Source organism: Dermochelys coriacea, chromosome 3 (genome assembly GCF_009764565.3).
Source record: "Dermochelys coriacea isolate rDerCor1 chromosome 3, rDerCor1.pri.v4, whole genome shotgun sequence".
Lineage (NCBI taxonomy): Eukaryota > Metazoa > Chordata > Testudines > Dermochelyidae > Dermochelys > Dermochelys coriacea.
Window position 1 is genome coordinate 170,558,500 of NC_050070.1, and position 6,389 is coordinate 170,564,888.

Consider the following 6,389-nt stretch of genomic DNA (forward strand, 5'->3'; position numbering starts at 1 on the left):
AACCTCTCCTCAGTTTGCTTTTCTGAAGACTAAACATACTCATTTTTATTAAGCTTGCCTCATAGATCAGGTTTTCTAAACTTTTATCTTTTTTTTTTTTTGCTCTCCTCTAGACTATTTCTGATTTGTTCACATCTTTCCTAAAGTGTGTGGCCAGAATTGAACACAGTAACTCAGTTGAGACCTCTCCAGTGCCGAGTAGAGTAGGACAGTTGTCTCCCATGTCTTATAAATGACACTCCTGTTAATATACCCCTCAGTGATATTAGCCTTTTTCTCATCTGCATCACACTGTTAACTCATATTCAATTTGTGATCCACTGTAACCCCCAGATCCTTTTCTGAAGTACTGCCACTTAACCTGTTATTCCCCGTTTTATAGCTGTGCATTTGATGTACTTGTAAGTGATGTGCTTCGCACTTTATTGAATTTCATCTTCATGGGCAGCTGGTGACCAGGCTGCCCAGGGAAGCTAACCCCTTCTCTTGTGCCCGAGGCCCTGCCCCTCCCCATGTGCCCCCCCTCCCCTGTAGGAGCCCAAAGCATCCCCACCGCAGGCCCCCCAGGGACAGCCACGCTGGCGCAGCTTTGCAGCCAGCCGATCGGGTGGCCCTGCAGCCATCAGCTTGGTGACACCTGGCCAGGGCATCAACTTGTCTTTTGTCTTTGAGAAACAGGTTTACCCACTTTCGAGGCTTGTCTGGTACACGTACTTCAGTCATGATTTCAGCTTATGTTTATAACTTTACATATAATATTGCTACATGCATTTAACCATGATATTATTGACCAGTGAGTTATTAGTTTTCAAATGGTACCTTAACAAGGCATATTTTATCCAAAGATTATTACAGTAGTGTGTAGGGTGTGAATACAGAGATGTATTGTCACACCCACCGTACAATAATTTAATCTCGACCACATTTCCCTAGTTTGCTTGTGAGACTGTCAAAAGCCTGAGTAAAATTAAGGTATATCATGTCTACAATTTCCCCCCTATCCGCTAGGCCAATAATCCTGTCAAAGGAGGAAATTAGGTTGGTTTGGCATAATTTGTTCTTTCCAAATCCATGCTGGCTATTCCTTATAACCATATTGTCCTGTAGGTGCTTACAAACTGATTGTTTAATAATTTGTTCTAGTATCTTTCCAGGTAACAAAGTTAGGCTGACTGGTCTATAATTTTCCTCTTTTTTCACCTTTTAAAGATAGGTACTATGTTTGCCCTTCTCCAGTCCTCTGGGACCTCACCTGTCCTCCATGAGTTCTCAAAGATAATTGCTAAAGGTTCTGAGATTGCTTCAAATAGTTTTTAAGTACCCTAGGATGAATTTCAGCAGGCCCTTCCAACCTGAATACATCTACCTTATCTAAATATTCTTTAACCTGTTCTTTCCCTATTGTGGCTTGCATCCCTTCACCTCTGTTGTTAATATTAATTGTGTTGACTATCTGGTCATCATTCACCTTTTTAATGGAAAACTGAAACAAAATAGACATTAAACACCTCAGCCTTCTTGATGTCATCAGTTATTAGCTCTCCTTTCACGCTGAGGACCTACACTTTCCTTCATCTTCTTTTGTTCTTAGTGTATTTAAAGAATCTCTTCTTATTGCTTGTTACGTTCATTCCTAGGTGTAACTCATGTTGTGCCTAAGCCTTTCTGATGTTGTCCATACATACTTGTGCTTTTATTTTGTATTCATCCTTTGCATTGTGTCCTTGTTTCCACTTTTTGTAGGTTTCCCTTTGGATTTTCAGTCATTAAAGAGCTCCCCTTGGAGCCATTTTGGTTTCTTACTATTCTTCCTATCTTTCCTTTGTGTTGGGATAGTTTGCAGTTGTGCCTTTAATATTGTCTCCTTGAAAAATGGCCGGCTCTCCTGCATTCCTTTTTTCCTTAGATTTTCTTCCATTGGGACCTTATCTACCCGTTCTCTGAATTTGCTAAAGTTTACTTTTTTGAAGTCCATTTTTCTTATTCCTGCTGTTCTTACTCCTTCCTTTCCTTAGAATCATGAAATCTGTCATTTCCTGATCTCTGATCAGTACAAGGTCTTGTATTTTGAATATTTCCATTATTTGTTCTGGAAATTCCTCATCCACCTCCTCTTCCTGACTTGGTGCTCTACAGTAGACATTACTATGATGTCTCCCCTATTATCTTTACCCAGAGACTTTCAACTGGTCTGCCTCTCACCTCTTTCTGGACTGCGGAACAAGTGTCTATATTCTTGATATATAATGCAACACCTCCTCCCTATTTCTCGACCTGTCCTTTCTGAATAAGCTATCCCCCTCTATACAAATATTCCAGTCATGAGATTTATCCTATCCAGTCTCGGTAATACCAGTAAAATCATAATTTGACTTATGTATTAATACTTCCAGAACTTCTTGTTTATTCCCCATACTCCTGGCATTTGTGTATAGATGTTGAGCAGATTCCTCCACTGACTTCCCTCTTGTCTTTCCTATGACCCAATTATAAATTTCTGTATCCCCCTGCCACGGGGTCCACTCACCCTGTTAGTAGTGCCTCCTGCTGGTTGCTCTGGGGATTAGCTCTTTCCAGGTGCCATGCCCTCCTATCACAGTCTCTTCACTTGTGTTCTCTCACCCTGCGGCCCTTCTTGCTCCAGGAGCTGCAGCTTCCTCTTTGTGACTTGGCCCTTCTGCCAGGTCACTATAGCCCTCTCGTTCCGGGGTATCAAAATCTTTTGGGGTGAACTGTCCCAGGCAGTCTGCTGTCCAGTGTGATCCGTGCCACTTCCCCAGTGGCTGATGGGGGAACCCAGACCTGCCATCTACTCCTTGTTCCAGCTCAGGGGCCCTCTCTTCAGCAGGCAAAGTCTGCCCTACTCCATATCTTGTTGTTTTTCCCCTGAGCCTTTCCTACCTTTTTGGGTCCCTCCCATGCTATGAGTGTGCCAGCCCAAACTCCCTCCTCCTGGGGAGTAACTGTAGGTTACCTATCCCAATAGCCCCAGACTCACCTCCCTCCTTTCAGGGAGTGACTGCAGCCTTCTTCCCTGCAGCCCCCTTTTGCTTTCATCTCCCAGCTTTATACAGGCCCCTCCTGTGCATGTGCAGCTGAGCCTCATTTAATCTGGCCACCTTATCCCCTCCAAGTCTTGTGTGGAGTGGACACCCCATTTCACCCCCACAACATCTAGCCTCCTATTAAGCTTGTCTTTTTTATGTTTACCTGTGGGCTTTTGTCACTTGACCCCTTTGAACCTAGTTTAAAGCTTTCCTCACTAGATTGGCAAGTCAGTGCACGAATATGCTCTTCCCCTTCATGGTCAAGTGGACCCCATCTCTTCCCAGTAGACTTGCTTCCTGGAACAGCATCCCATGGTCAAGGAAGCTGAAGCCCACCCATTGACTTCATCTGCGCAGCCGTGCATTCATCTTCAGGATGCATGTGTCCCTGCCTTGGCCCTTACCCTGAACTTGGAGGATGGACGAAATTCCTTTACCCTGCTCCCAGGGCCCTATAGTCACTGCTGATCCATTCAGGGTCAGGCCTGGCAGTATCATTAGTGCCCATGTGGATGAGCAGCAAGGGGTTGTGGTCTGAGGGATGGATGAGCTTCTGAAATCTTTCTGTAATGTCTCAGATGCAGGCTCCTAGCAGGCAACAGACTTCCAGGGATATCATATCAGGTCGGTGGATGTCTCCTCAGAAGGGAGTCCCTAGCCACCAGCACCTTATGCCTCTTCTTCTTGGGTGTGGTGGCTGTGAGCCTCCCAGCCTTCAGGACAGGTGGATCCTCCTCCTCAGCCACCGGCATCTGCTCCCCGCCTCATGTTGCCAGTACAGCATACTGGTTCTTGAATGCAATGGGATGGGGGACTGACCTGTGGGTGGGGGGGTGGAGCCCTTTCTACACCCTCAGCTGGCTAACATCCTGTCTCCTCCCCGTAGAGCAGTCAGTTGTCGTTCCTCCTCTGGTGCCTCTGTAGTTGGCTAGCATCCTCCATTCAAGATGTTTCCATGTGCACCCTGTCAACGAAGTCCTCAAGCTCTGGGGTGCTATGCAGACAAGACAGCTTCTCCTGCAGTTCTCTTACCTCTTCCTGAGGGACTCCACCAACAGACCTCTCACGTGGGGTGGTTTCCCCCTGCCCGGCTTTCTCCAGCAGGGACATGCAGGCTGCAGTCACAGCAAGTCAGGACCAGGGCCTGGGTGGAAACCTCCAGTAGTTTTGTGAGTTAGCTTCCTCCAACAATGTTGTGTAGCATTAAACGGTGAGCAGAGGCCACTTAAGACAATGTGCTGTCCTACACACAACTTCAGAGTGCCACCCACCTCCTCACAAGCCTAGGACAGCAGATTTGGCCCAGCCACCCCTGCATCATGACAGAGAAGGGGCTGGGCAAAAATCTGCCACCCCAGGCAGCTGCCTACTTTGCCTATAGATAGCGCCACCCCTGATTCTGAGGAATTTGTTCTTGCTGGGACTAAAACTGATAATCCTATGATCTACTGCAGTAGTTCTTCCTCTTGAATTGAAAAAGGGTCTTTGTTTGTTGTTTCTACCATTATTCAGGAATGCTGTCATTACTATGATATAGACAAACATAAAGAGAGGCTGTTGTTTGCAGTGTTGTTGTAGCTGTGTCAGTCCCAGGATATTAGAGAGACAAGCTGGATGAGGTAATCTCTTTTATTGGACCAACTTCTGTTGGTGTGAGAGCCAAGCTTGCAGGCTTACACAGAGCTTTTCTTCAGGTCTGGGAAAGGTATTCAGAGTGTCTCAGCTAAATACAAAGTGGTCCTGCAGAAAATCCTGGGGCAGCAGGACGAAGGATTTCCATTAGGCTGACCTTGCAGTTTCCTTTGCATATTCTCACCAGAAAGGTAAGGATGTAGGGATTTGTAAAAGAGGTAAGTGACATGGACAGTCAAGCCTGAAGAACCCAATTATCTGCAGGGAATTCTGTTTCTTCTCTGTGGGTATGTCTATCCTGCAATAACACCCCCCCACCCCACCCCGCAGTCTGGCCAATGTCAACTGACTCAAGCTCTTGGAACACTGGCATGGGGCTGTAAAACTGCAGTGTAGACTTCAGGTTTGTGCTGGAGCCTTCAGGTTTGTGCTGTGGGACTCTACCCCCATCTGGGGTCCACTCAAAATGTAAAAGAATGGAAATAAGTCAAGGGTAAAGACTTGTCCATTCCTTTCCATCTTTATATTGCCAATGGGAGTTAATAATGCTCTCCAACACTCCATAAGTCTTTCACTTTCATTCCCACAGATGTCAAAAAGCAATACATAACCCATTTTCATCAAACTTGCACTCCAGCGTAAAACCTACAGATGTATAACTGATAGTTGAGCAATCAACATGCAAGAAGCAACACTGTGGCCAAAGGACAGGTCCCAGGGTGCTTTAGATGTCTTGCAGGAGGGGTACAAAGACGATCCAGTGAAAAACTGCCAATGTGGCAATTTTTAAATTTGTGTTATTCTCTATCAATTCATTTTCATCAAATCACCAACTGAAAAGAGCACTCAACGTTTCTATTCCATGGCTTGCTTTTTGCCATGTCACTGGGATTTTTAAAGTAAAGGCTTAGATCTTCAGTTAAAAACTGACCTCTAGCACAACTACAGTTCAGCTACTGCTGTATCACAATTAACTAAAGGTTCCAGTCCCTCCTGGCTCCACATATGATCACCCCACTCCCTTCTTCCATGGCCTCTGTCCTACACATGCTTCCCTATTTTTTCCCACAAAAGAGAGAGACAGAAAAAAAAGTATTTCCTCTCTTCCTTTCCAAGGACCAAATTCTGCCAGCCCCATGGAATCGTTCCTCACCCCATCTCACTCGCTGAATAGTTCCAGTGACTACAATGGGACTACTCAACCGGAGTCAATCTGGCAGAATCTACGCCCAAGAGTAAAGAGCCAATCAGTCCAAAGACAAAACAGACAGTCAGGGTACAATTCCATGGGGCACGAGCCCAATTTGAACACTGCTGAAAACTAGGTGCCAAGTTTCAGTCACAGGCTTGGGAGAGGTTTGTGCAAGGCTAGAGGAAGAATACTCAGAGCTGGAGAGGGGGTTTGTAGTTGATTATGAGCTCAAGCAATTTGTTACTCTGCGATAGGACAATATACTCCATTTGTATTTCATGCGATGTACAGCTCTACTTCTGTTTTTTTCCCTTTAACTATTTGTTTCTTTAGAAAGTTTTAACAAGTTTACAAATCCTTGCCATGTAAGTATCGGAAACAAAACAATAATTACAACAGTTAGCTTTTGTTTAAAGAGAGATTAGACAGAAGTATAGTCATCAGATCTGTTTGTTTAATAGGGTGGTACCATATTACAGCCTGAGCATCATTACAACACCTATTGTTTACAATAGGGG